The sequence below is a fragment of the Arachis stenosperma genome, chromosome 2 (genome assembly GCF_014773155.1).
Source record: "Arachis stenosperma cultivar V10309 chromosome 2, arast.V10309.gnm1.PFL2, whole genome shotgun sequence".
Lineage (NCBI taxonomy): Eukaryota > Viridiplantae > Streptophyta > Magnoliopsida > Fabales > Fabaceae > Arachis > Arachis stenosperma.
This window is the reverse complement of record NC_080378.1, coordinates 101,500,760-101,515,748: the sequence shown is the minus strand read 5'-3', so window position 1 is coordinate 101,515,748 and position 14,989 is coordinate 101,500,760.

Here is a 14,989-nt window from a genome sequence, read left to right as displayed (position 1 = left end):
GTCTGTTGGGACTGAGAGTAGTGTGCCATGTGTTATTTGTAAAATTTCCCAATATGGGCTAATATAGAAATAGTATAAATTTTGTATGTCAAAACATAAATTGTTATAAACATGCTATATGTATATTAAAAATTAATGACTAAACTAATTATTTGTATAAAATACATATTAAATATATGCCTAATTACTCATGAGAAATAATTTATATTCACATATTATCAATAATTTCATGGTTTTAAAGTCGATATATAAAATGAATTCAGGTGATTTCATCGCCGATGTATTACTGAAAACTAATTAAGCTGTTTAATTTGTTTCAAAATTTTGAGCATGACTTTTTGGTACTTTTTTCATTATTTAATTTTTTTTAATATATTCAGAAAGCTTTTGCATACAGCATACCTATTGAATATATTTTTTGGATTTTAAATTTGATTTTATAGGTTATGGATAAGCCCCCATATCCTTTATTATTTGATATTGTTGTGGGTAAAGAGGTGGTTTTTAAAGTTGAACGTAAGCGAGTGGCGTATACTCCATACACAAGTTTATTCAAAGCCATTAACCCCGTTAGAAACCAAAAATTGTTTCCAAATTCAAGATGGATCCAATTTTTACTGTTAGTTTGTTGAATCTTTTTAATTTTGCTTGTTATCATATTATTTTTTTTAATAAGGATATTTATAAATTTCTATAATTTTTTCTTACAATTGTCTTTGATTATTATTTTCTTCTATTGTAACAAATTATTTAAACACTTATATTCTCACTATTTTACGAGGATATAATACGAAATTGATCCTCATCATTATGATCATTTACCACCTCTAGGAATTAGAATATCTATTAATGCTGAGATTATAGAGACTATTGAGATTGATCTGAATGGTTTAGTTGCTCTATACACTAAAAAAACATGTTTTGTCTTTTATCATTGCAATTTTTACACTTCTATTTTAAATTCATTCTTTCGATTGTATTGGTTATTCATTATTTACATGTTCAAGTGTTTTTTTCACACTTGCTTAATATATATTTTTCATCAAATATAAGTTCCTCATGTTATTTTGGTTGAAACCATTACAAACATTTCTACTTGTCATCAGTTGTGATTTTCTATTTATCTCGGTGGTAAAAAAAAATTAAAATAAATCAGCATTCTCCGTTCTGTGAATTTTATTTGACACATTGCTCGGATGGCCTTCCAAAGTTAGCAATTAATCGTACTCAAAATGTCTTGCTTTATTATATTCAATTGAAGATTTGTATTCTTTCTAAAACTCATACTAATAGTATTTTGGTGTTAGTGACTTAATATTTACATGTTATGTAGATATGAGGTGAGAGTATTTGTTACCCATGCTGGAGGTTGCAATCTCTTTGTTTTACATGATAAAGTAGTTGCTTACTTTATGGACAGAAAATGTAGAGACTTATTAAAAGATGGTCTTTTATTTTTTATAGTGAGTTTGTTATTAACTCTTTCTCATACATCGTGTATTTATTTTTCCAAATAGTACTCCTACTTAGAATCCGTAAACAAGACTTTCAGATACGATATGCACCAAATTTTATTCAAACAATATGAATTTCATTTGTATTTTAATTAATTTTTTCCGTTAATTATGTTTTAAGTTTTTTAGTTCATACGATGTAATTCTATGTATGTAAATGGGTGTATTCTAATCCACAGAGTGATAACTTCTACTCAGATGGTTCAATGATATTGTCCAAACTAATGGATCAGAAGTTAGGTTTCATGGTTGATTCAAAACCCATCGGTTATGACAACGTATGCCCTGTCTATAATGTGTATAGAGTTTCAACTAATGCCTCACTCATCAAATTGTTTGTAGATGCTAAAAATTGTGCAATTGTCTCATTGGTTAGCCTTTTTTTATTAGTATAGTTCATATGTTGTTTATGCATTTTATTATTCTAACATTTTTTCTTACCATATTTTATTTTCATAAAGGTTTTTTAATCATTAATTTTTATTTTCTTAATAGCATGATATTTATTGTTCTTGTGGTACAATTTCATCCCATGATAAAATTTTATGTTGGTTCTTTCGCAAACAAAGTAGGTTTTTTTTCCTTCAAATATAATGTTTTTGAATTAAACTCGATATGTATATGGGCACCTGTTAGTTGTTGGCATGTATTTTATATTCAATTTGCTAACAATTAATTTTTATTATCATTTTCTTTTTTTTTTGTTCACTTTTTTTCTTCTTGTCCCATACTATTGGTTTTTATAATAGTAATACGGTGCACATGAAAATGAATCACACACAAAAAACTGTTTCTAATTCATTTTTTTACAAGATTTGAGCCATATAACTAATTGATTCATGAAATATATTTCTCTAGGTTTATTCAGAATTCTTATATTTATTAATTATGTGTTTAGGATATCTCTTTCAAATCCCAAGTCAGGACTCCTACAACAAAAGATTATCGACTATCTATAATTATGTGTCACTGTCTATTAAAAATAAATTAGAAATAGTATTTAACATTTCTATTCAGCAAGCTTGCATGCTTATTAATGAGAAAGAGAAGTCGAGTAATGTTACATACCTTAAATAAGCAGTGTTTGCTATTACTTTTGTTTTACTTGGATGAATGGTTTAGGATTTTCTTGATTAGTTGTTGCTTATGATCTAATTAAGTTAAATACATTCATGGATTTAATATACAGATTTTAAATTCTCGTGAAAAACATCTATTTTGCTTTAGTTCGTGTATAAAACTATACAAATGCACGGAGCATCGACTACCATATAAGAAAATGAAGACTATTATGCTATATATAATAGATATTATATGGTTTATAAAATGGTTGTAAATTTATTATATATATTTCTGTGTATGTCAATTTGTGTTGGGTAAAATTAATTGTATTATTCTCTATCATAAAATTATATAAAATAATAATTATAGCATTAAAATGTTAGGAATATAAAATTATTATGAGTATAACATCTTTATTAAAAAATAGAAAATTACTTTTTTTGATGAATTATTTTAAATTAAATTTATTGTAATGTAATATACCATAATGTTATGTAAAAATAAAGTATATCCAAATTAATATAGATAATGTATGGCATTGTTATTAATATTAATACTATTTTTATTGTTATTAATTTTGCATTCATAATATATAACTAAACCATTTTTGAAGAAGTAAAAGAAAGGAAAATATATAACTAACATTTAGTATAAGATAACAATACAAGTCTCCATCAACTAAAAAGACCAACATTTTTTATATAAAAAAATAACTAATAAACTTTTTAATTATTATTATTTATATGAAAAAGTTTAAATTTTTTACTGATGATACCTAAAAAATTTTAATATATATAATTTTATATTTGTTATTTAAAAATAATATTTTTCCTCTTATAATTTTAATATATACACTTCCTTGGAATTTGAATTGAATTAATTCAGATATTTTTTATTTTAAACAAAAAAGTACCTAAATTATTTTTGAATATTAATATAACATATGTATTTTTCTACAATAAAAATTATATTATATCTCATTAATAATTATCTGTAAAAAAATTTAAAACATAGCTAAAATATAGTCTATGAGTCACGTTGAAGTCAAAAATAAAAAATTACCATTAACTCAAACCTAATCCTAATATCAGATACCACTCTCTCCCTCAGCTATCACTCAGCGTCGGACCCCTTTTCACTCTCCTCCTCACCGTTAGTTAGCCCTCCACATTCTCAGGGCTTGCCTCGCCCTTTTCCTCCCTCGCAGTGGTAGCGGCTGTAGTTGATCGCCCATCACCCCAGAGTCGCGCTTTGAAGCGGTGGCCCGCCTCCTCCAACACTTCGCAACCACAGTCATCCTCCAAGGTGCAATCAACGCAGTCAACAATCACATTGCTCCACATCTTTCATTGTGCTCTCTGGATCTCTGTATATCGAATGTAGATGTCTAGGATAAATTATTTACTTCTATTTTTTTTCAATTAGCTGTCCGATTCCAGTTTTTCATTTTTTAAAGCTTCTTATTAATTTATTCTATTTTTTGTTTGGATCTAATTCTTTGTTCTTGGTTCTATTAAGATCATCCATTGTGATTTGCTTAATTATTCTAATACACTCCGCTTTTCAGTAAGAGAGAAAATATTGAGTTTTTTTTTTCAGTGTTGATAAGAAGATTAGCAATATCATATACCTGAATGGCGATGTATGCAGATAGAGATGATCCTAATAGGTAAAATACTGAATATTTGTTGATCCTTACTATGCATGTCTATAAGAAAATCAACCTGCAGTGACAGCGAGTTAGTAGATGACATATGATCATATAAATCTAATTGGTGAAATTGCTGGTACCCTCATCCCATATTTAGCAAAAAATTTTTCAAATTTGACAAATTTACTTAGGTTTCATATCTCACTATTTTATCCCTTTTTAACCAAAGTTCTTGAAATTAATTATCATATCAATCCTTTTTTTTCACTCTGAATTAATCATCTGACAATCACAATTTGAAAAGTAATTTTCTACTCAAAATCTTATGGTCATAGGTAGTTATTTTATTTTATTATCTAAAATTTGACCTTGTATTTTGTAAGTCATCAAATTTAAAGTATGTTGCTTTTGTTTTTCTCTTATACAGCTTAAATAATTTACAGTATGTTGCTTTCTTTTTTTGTTCTTATACAGCATAAATAATTGAGTGCAAAATAAATGTTGACTTTAAACAATAATTTAGGTATCCATTTTTGTTAGTGTAATTGTATGAAGTGACCCTAACCTATAAGGGTGACTCTAACCTATAATAGTATTGTTCTGTGCTATCAGGAGGTTTGTAGCAACCCAACAATACTGCATCAAAGAAAAAGAAAGGACTTTCAGGTTAGAGTCACCATTATAAGTTAGGATAACTTTTTTTCTTTTGATCCAGTATTGTTGGGTTGATACAAACCTCATGATACCACATAACAATACTATTATAGGTTAGAGTCACCGTTATAGGTTAGGATCACTTTAGACAATTACACTAATAAAAATGGATACTTAAATTACTATTTAAAGTCAATATTTATTTTGCACTCAATTATTTATGTTGTATAAGAGCAAAGAAAGAAAGCAACATACTTTAAATTATTGAAATTGTATAAGAGCAAAAAAAAAAAAAACAATATACTTTAAATTTAATAACTTACAAAATACAAGATCAAATTTTAGATAATAAAATAAAAGAACTACCTATGACCATAAGATTTAGAGTAAAAAACTACTTTTCAAATTGTGGTTGTGGGATGATTAATTCCAAGTGAAAAAAAGGATTGATATAATAATTAATTTCAAGAACTTTGGTTAAAAAAGGGTAAAATAGTGAAGTATGAAACCTAAGTAAGTTTGTCGTATTTGAAAAATTTTCTGCTAAATGTGAGATGAGAGTATGTACCAGCAATTCCACCAATTAGATTTATATGATCCTATGTCATCTACTAATTCACTGTCACTGCAGGTTGATTTTCTTATAGACATGCATAGTAAGTATCAACAAATATTTAGTATTTTACCTGTTGGAATCATCTCTATCTGCATGCATTGCCATTCAGGTATATGATATTGCTAATCTTCTTATCAACATTGGAGAAGAAACTTAATATTTTTTCTCTTACTGAAAAATAAAGTATAATAGAAAGAGCTAATTGAAAAAAAAAAAATAAAAGCAAATAATTTATCCTAGACATCTACATTCGATGTACAGAGATCCAAAGAGCATAATGAAAGATGTGGAGCAATATGACTGTTGACTATGCTGCTTGCACCTCGGAGGATGACCGGCTGACCGCAGTTGCCAGATGTTGGAGGAGGTTGGCCACAGCTTCAAAGCGCAACTTTGGAGCGATGGACGATCAAGAACAGCCGCAGCCACTGCGAGGGAGGAAAAGAGCGAGAGGCAAGGACAGAGATTGTAGAAGGCTGACTGACGGTCAGGAGGAGAGTGGAAAAGGGTCCGACGCTGAGCGATATTTGAGGGAGAGAGTGGAGTCTGATATTAGGATTAGGTTTGAGCTAATGGTAACTTTTGATTTTTGGCTTCAATGTGGCTTATGGACTGTATTTTAGCTATGTTTTAAATTTTTGCTATTATTTATTTAGCTGTAATTATATTATTGTTAACTGTTTTTTCATTGTTTATCATGGTGAAAAATATATTTTTTACAAATAATTATGATGAAATATATTATATTTTTTATTGTAAAAAAATACATATGCTATATTAATATTCAAAATAATTTAGGTATTTTTTTGTGTAAAATAAAAATATTTTGATTAATTTAATTCAAATTCCAGAGAAGTGTATATATTAAAACTATAAGAGAAAGAAAAAACATTATCTTTAAATAACAAATATAAAAGTATATATATTAAAATTTTTTAGGTATCAGAAAATAAAATTTTAAAACTAATTATTAGTAAAACAATTAAACTTTTTCATATAGTAATAATAATAACTAAAAAGTTTATTAGTTAATTTTTTTTATATATGAAAAATGTTGGTCTTTTTAGTTGATGGAGACTTGTATTTTTATCTTATACTAAATGTTAGTTATATATTTTCCTTTCTTTTATGTTTTCGAAAACGATTTAGTTATATTTTATGAGTGCAAAGTTAATAACAATAAAGATAGTAATAATAACAATGACATATGTTATCTATATTAAATTAGATATACGTTAATTTTACGTTACATTATGGTATATTACATTACAATAAATTGAATTTAAAATAGTTCATCAAAAACGTAATTTTTTACTTTTTGATAAAGATGCTATACTCATAATAATTTTATATTCCTAGCATTTCAATGCTATAATTATTATTTTATATAGTTTCATGATATAGAGAATACTATAATCAGTTTTACCCAACACAAATTGGCATACATAGAAATAAATATGATAAATTTGCAAGCATTTCATAAACCATATAATATCTATTATATATAGTATAATAGTCTTCATTTTCTTACACAGTAGTCGATGTCCCCTGTATTTGCACAGTTTTATACATGAACTAAAGCAAAATGGATGTTCTCCACGAGAATTTAAAATTTGTATATTAAGTCCATAATGTATTTAACTTAATTAGATCATAAGGAACAAATGATCAAAAAAATCTTAAACCATTCATCCAAGCAAAACAAAAGTAACAGCAAATACTCCTTATTTAAGGTATGTAACATTACTCAGCTTCTCTTTCTCATCAATAAGCATGCAAGCTTGCTAAATAGAAATGTTAAATGCTGCTTTTAATTTTTTTTCTAATAGACAGTGGCACATGATTATAAATAGTCGATAATCTTTTGCTGTAGGAGTCATGACTTGAGATATTGACAGAGATATCCTACATAAATAATTAATAAACATAAAAATTTTGAATGAACCTAGAGAAATATATTTTGCTAATCAATTAGGCATATGGCTAAAATCTTATAAGAAAGATGGATTAGAAACAGTTATTTGTGTGTGATTCATTTTCATGTGCAACATATTACTATTATAAAAACCAAGAGTATGAACAAGAAGAAAAAAGTGAACAAAAGGAAAAAAGAAAATAATAATAATAATAATTAATTGTTAGCAAATTGAATATAAAAAGCATGCCAACAACTAACAGACATCTAAATACATATCAAGTTGAATTCCAAAAACATTATATATGAAGGGCAAAAAAACCTATTTTTTTTGCAAAAGAACCAATAGATTTTAAAATTCCATTATGGGATGAAGTTGTACCATAAGAAGAATGAATATCATGCTATTGACAAAGTAAAAACTAATGATTAAAAAATCCTTATGAAAATTAAAAATGTGGTAAGAAAAAATGTTAGAATAATGAAATGCATAAACAACATATGAACTATACTAATAAAAAAAGAGGTGAATTCTATGGTGTAGAAATAAATTTTTTTCTACACATGAGGAAACTAACGTGGCATAGGTTTAGGAGTGACACCTATCTCTTGCTATTATTGTTTTGATCAGATGTGACAAGATAAATACATCAAAATTTAGATTTTGTCTTTTTCAATTAAACATTAATACTAATAAACTTTAATTACAGATATATTTTTGTTGTATTGGATCAAAAAAATTGGGCCAAAACAAAAATAATTTTTGGACTGTAATGGATTACTATTAAAGAAATATATTTTATTATATTTATTTTATCAATAAAATTCATTAGTTTTTATTAAATATTTAAGTATGCATAAATAATATTAAATACTACAAACAATAAAGTCACCAAAAAATACTACAAACAATAAATATTAAAAAAATAAACATTTAAATTCAAAATTTAATCTCTAAATTATTGTGTATAATATTAAATTTTTCTTACATTTTGTATAAAAAATTAACAAGTGTTATTTTTATTTTGTGAGAGTACCTTTAAAAAAAATTTGTCAATAATACTAAATTTTTCTTACATTTTTCTTTAGTCCATGAATTATTTATTTTTTAAAATTAATTTATAATATTTTGATTTATAATAAGAATGATAATTTATTTAGAATTACAAATATAACAATAAAATTAAATTTAAAAAGATGAAAAAATATTTATATGCAAAACTTGAACCTAAGTAAATATTCATGCATATAAATAATTTTAAATATTGAACATTTTAAAAAATATTCATACGTACCAAATAATTTGGGTTATGTTTCAGACTCCAGTTTTGTTTTTTAAATTTTTTTCACTCATCTTTTTAAATTTAACTTTGTTGTTACATTTGTAATTTTAAATAAATTATCATTCATACTATAAATCAAAATATTATAAATTAATTTAAAAATAAATAATTCATGGATTAAAAAATTTTTTTAGCTAATTCATAAACACTTTTAATTTTGATATTGAATTCATAATAGTATTTTTTCAATAACTTATGAAATTTGGTGTGTTTTCTTATATGGAGATCACAAATCTAACATTTTAATTTGGAAAGTTTAATTTTTTGAAATTTAAAAACACAAAATGGAACTTCTGATTTGTAAACTTACACAAATCTAATCTTTCAATTTATGAATTTTAATTTTTAAAAATTTTTAAAATACAAAAAATCCACCCTCCAATTGATGAACTTTATTTATTTTTTTAATTTTTAAAATACAAATAAGACTCTCTTAATTGTGATTACATTTATACTAAATTAAAACATATCACTCATCTTTTTAAATTTAACTTTGTTGTTATATTTATAATTCTAAATAAATTATCATTCTTATTATAAATCGAAATATTATAAATTAATTTTAAAAAATAAATAATTCATGGACTAAAAAAAATGTAAGAAAAATTTAGTATTATTGACAAAATTTTTTTAAAGGTACTCTCACAAAATAAAAATAACACTTGTTAATTTCTTATACAAAATGTAAAAAAAATTTAATATTATACACAATAATTTAGAGATTAAATTTTGAATTTGAATGTTTATTTTTTTAATATTTATTGTTTGTAGTATTTTTTGGTGACTTTATTGTTTGTAGTATTTAATATTATTTATGCATACTTAAATATTTAATAAAAACTAATAAATTTTATTGATAAAATAAATATAATAAAATATATTTCTTTAATAGTAATTCATTACAGTCCAAAAATTATTATTTTTTTTGTCCAATTTTTTTGATCTAATACAACAAAAATATATCTGTAATTAAAGTTTTATTAGTATTAATGTTTAATTGAAAAAGACAAAATCTGAATTTTGATGTATTTGTCTTGACACATCTGATCAAAGCAATAATAGCAAGAGATAGGTGTCACTCCTAAACCTATACCACGTTAGTTTTCTCATGTGTAGAAAAAAATGTATTTCTATACTATAGAATTCACCAAAAAAAGAATAACCAATGAGACAATTGCACAAATTTCAGCATCTGCAAACAATTAGATGAGTGAGGCACTAGTTGAAACTCTATACACATTATAGGTAGGGTATACGTTATCATCATCGATGGGTTTCGGATCAACTATGAAAACTAATTTCTGACCCATTAATTTGGACAATATCATTTAACTATCTGAGTAGAAGTTATCATTCTGTGGATTAGAATACATCAGGTCTTTTACATATATAAGAATTACATCTTATGAACTAAAAAACTTAAAACATAGTTAACGGAAAAAATTAATTAAAATACAAATTAATTCATATTATTTGAATAAAACTTGGTGCATATAGTATCTGAAGTCTTGTTTAAGGATTCTAAGTAGGAGTTACTATCTGAAAAAATAAACACATGATGTATGAGAAAGAGTTAATAACAAACTCACCATAAGAAATGAAGGATCATCTTTTAATAAGTCTCTACATTTTCTGTCCATAAGGTAAGCAAGTACTTCATCATGTTAAACAATGAGATTATAACCTCCAGCATGGATAACAAACACTCTCACCTCATATCTACATAACATGTAAATATTAAGTCACTAACACTGAACTACCTAATTAGTATGAGTTTTAGAAAGAATACAAATCTTGAATGAATATATAAAAGCAAGACATTTTGAGTACGATTAATTACTGACTTTGGAAGACTATCTGAACAATGTGTCAAACAAATTCACATAATGGAGAATGTTAATTTAGTGCAATTTTTTACTATAGAGACAAATAAAGAACCACCACTGATGACAAGTAGAGATGTTTGTAATGGTTCCAACTAAAATAACATGAAGAATCTATATTTGATGAAAAATATATATTAAGCAAGTGTGAAAAAAACACTTGAACATATAAGTAATGAATAACCAATATAGTTGAAAGAACGAATTTAAAATAGAAATGTAAAAGTTGCAATGATAAAAGACAATCCAAGTTTCTTTAAAGTGTATTGAGCAACTGAACCATCCAGATTAACCTCAATAGTCTCCATAGTCTCAACATTAATAGATACTAGTGTGTGTATGTATATATATATATATATATATATATATATATATATATATATATATTATATATAATGAGAATAATTTTTTATATAGTATAAGAATACATCTATAGAAATCAACTAATCACCTATAACTAACTAACTAAAGACTATTACTATTTAACATCTTACATTTTTATCTTTTACATTTACATCATCAATTAACATTGTAATTTAATTACTTGTGTTAGTGGACATACTTTTTTTTATATCTTTGTAGTATTTTTTTTTTGTTAAAAAACTTCTAACAAACGAGAAAAACAAACAATCAACTATCTACATTAACATTAATGTTTAGAACAGTAATGAACTTTTTGAAATAGACAATCCAAATAATTTTAGTAATAGTTCTTCGAACTCCATAGCTTGCTAACTTGTCCGTACCCTTATTAGATTTCTTTGGGACTCATTCAAAATGTACAAACAAAAAACGAAAGAGAAGTTCCTAAATTTTGATAATAAAATCCACTTTTTCTTTGGTTGACTGGCTCAAGGTTCTTGAGGAAAAAAGTACATACCCAAACAATCAATTTCATAAATGAGCTCCCTAATATCACATTTGCAAACTAAAACCAAATCTCTCCAAATAAAGAATAACTTACATGTAAAGACATTCCAACAAAGAAGGGTCCTAGAATAGCCCATAATTAATCTCCCATTTGAAATATAAATAGAGCAGAGAAAAGAAGAGTACACAACCATATGTCCTACTTCAACCACCTTGTACAATGTGGCCTACATCCAATCTCTACCACAACTATGGTAGAATTTTAACTCTTTCTCAAATATTACAAATATTAATTCCCTAAGATTCTTTCTAATCCGATCCTACCTGGGATGACTCAAGCTTCTAACCAAGCTTATTTAAGCTATTTTCACTCTCTAGACTCTCAATACTAAGTGCTAATCCAACTTAGCAAGAGAAACCTCAAGCTTATGACACAAAACAGAAAATACATCAAATGAAATTGACATATTCAATGATTTTTTCTCTAAGTTCAACTTTCTTTGCCTTTTCTCTCATATGGCTTTTTCATAAATCTCACAAATTGTCTTTTACAATGAGAAATCAAAGAAAGATAAACTGAGAAAGTAAGATATTCAATGTAACATGAAGAAGAAGAAATAAGATAACTTGAAAGTTATGAGAAAATCATATTTAAACTTCTCTCTATTTGTCTTCCATCTTGGCAGAATGCTCCCTTTAGTGTAGGTGCATTGCTTCTAAAACTTCAATTTTTTTAGTAATAGAGATGCTATGAAAACTCATATTTTAGTTCACTCTTCTTGCTTTAATTTATGGCAGATTACTCCCTTTTGTATAGGGGTAATGCCTCCAAATTTTGAGCTGGTGTGTAGAGTCAACTTCTGAAGATTGAAACAGCTTTAAGTTTGCCTTCTCTCAAAAAATCAGAGCAGAAATACATAATAGAGGATGAGAAGAGATGCACAAGAAATAGGTAGTAGTAGCAATAGGGTCATGGTTGCTAGTTGATTCTGCATTGGAGGAAGTCTTGAAAGTACTTGTAAAATCAATACCCTTGATCCTTAAGCTTTGGTCACAAGTTTCATCATTTACCCTTCATTTGATTTAAAAAGTGAAAAACCCATCTTTTTTCTTCTTTCTTGAAATGTTGTAGCAGAAATGTGATAGCTTCAACAAGCTATTTGCTTGCACAATACAAATAACACAACACGCAGCAACTCTTTTCTTCTAAACTACATCCGTATTTGGATTTAATTTTTGACTCTATTTATTGACTTTTTCCTCTAAAGCTTGTTTGATGAAACATTTTGTTGCCATAAAAAAGTGAGTCACTTTTTCTTTGATTTACTTTATCAATTTCAGGTAAAGCTTCAGCAGCATTAGCAAGAATTTTTCATCATGTAATGAGCCATGTTGTTGACCTTGTTTGCATTTAGGCTTCTCAAACAAAGACTATCTTGGGCCTACCACATTAAAACATACATCAAACAACTTTTTGACTTTTAACCCAGCCAAATGCTTATATGTTTGTTATCATCAATAATAAAATTGTTTCCTAAACTCAATAACCATAATTCTTGAGGATTAAAAATATCATTGCATCTGTGCCTGCTTCTAGATCCACCATAAGCCCTGCAAAACAAAAATTCTTTTTCAATCACAGCCTTCTGAATCCAGGCTTCAAAACTGTTCAATTCTGCAAAATTCATAAAGAAAAGATACAAATAATTCCAAATTTCTCTAGATTTTTCACAATCCCTCAAACAATGTTCAACTATTTTCGAAAAATTGTGACATTAGAACAACTATTTGAGTTAGCAATTTCACGTCTAACGTGTAATATAATTCAGAAATATGGATATAAAGGACCTTCTATTCCAAACAACTAAGAGGAGACCAAACATCATGCCAAAGAGATTGTTGCAAACTTTTAGAGTACCATTGAAAATCCTCCTTAAAAATGTTGTAAACTTTGATGATATTCTTTTAAACTCGAAAAACATTTTCAGTGATAGAGCCACTGATATCCATGAAATGTTAAAGATATTTTTTCCAGATAAACTACACCCACATCTTTTTCTTTACTCAAAATTTGTAAAACTAATTTACTAAAAAGGATAACATTCACATATCTAGTATCCGAAGCTCCAACCTACCATCATATTTAAGAGCAACAACCCAATTCTACTTTATCATAAGTAGATTGCTTCCATCAGCTTGTCCTTTTTATAAGAATTGTTTTTTCAAAGAGTTAATTTTTTTTACAAACATAACTAGGAAGAAGAACAACTTGCATCATGTAAATAGGAACGAAAGTTCCAATAGATTTAAAATGCAGTAAAAAAAACTTTATGTTCTTTTATACTATATATACATTTTTTAAAACACAGTAAAACATTTTATATTTTGTAAAAAAAAAAAAAACTAAAATTTACCGAATTCCAACATATGAGTATGTTAGAAAAAGAAATTTGTTACAATTATATTTTATCCCAAACTTTTATCGATTTTAATATGACCCCGAATTAGAGGCAAGTATAAAAATATTTATAAAACCAAGTAGGCCAATTATAACTCAAAATTCCTAAAATTATGTGCTAAAATATTCTATTTCCTCACACATGTCTCACTATAAATAACATAACACATCATTAAAGACAAGGATTCCATGATCCTTTTCAATTGAAGTCTCACCCTAAAACTCACCGTTCTTGTTGGTTTCATGTTTTAAAAGAATATACAAAGAAAATAATTAAGTTGTGACATTGACTTGACAATGGAGAAGCAAAAGCGATTGCTTTCATGTCATTTAATTTTTTGGAGTAAATTAAATGACTTTCACATTTTCTAAATATTAGCCAATGTTACACTTTTCATTTTATGAGAGAGAAAAATAGATAGACACGAATTATACTTATCCAAAGAGTATAATTTAAACAATAACAACAGCATTTTGTGCCTTGCTTTTGTATAGTAATTTTGCTCGGTGTATATTTTAACTTTTAAAGGAATTAAGCTTTGTTCATTTTGATTGGACGACGAATATTTTGATTTTCTGAAAAAATTGATAGATACCTACAAATTAAAAAACACTCCAACACTTAAGTATGAGAAATATTTATTTTAAACGTCTAAATTTAGAATTTAAAATTTACTTGTTAATTAAGAGATAAAAATATTATTAAAAATATTTAATAAAAAATTAATTAAAATTAGTCAAAACTTTTTGGTTATTATTTAATATTTATTAATTATTACAATAATTAATAAATACTAACTAAAAAATTTGGTTATCTTTTTATGTCTCTTTAATATTACAAAATATTATATATAAATGTTAGATTAATTAATAATCTTAATATTATGACTGTTTGAATATTATTAAGTTGGTAATAATAGTCATAAAGTACATCAATACAAGCTAAAAATTAAGACAAACAAATGGAAATTATTAGACGAAATATAATTTTTATAAAAAAATTATAAAAAGAAATAATTAGTT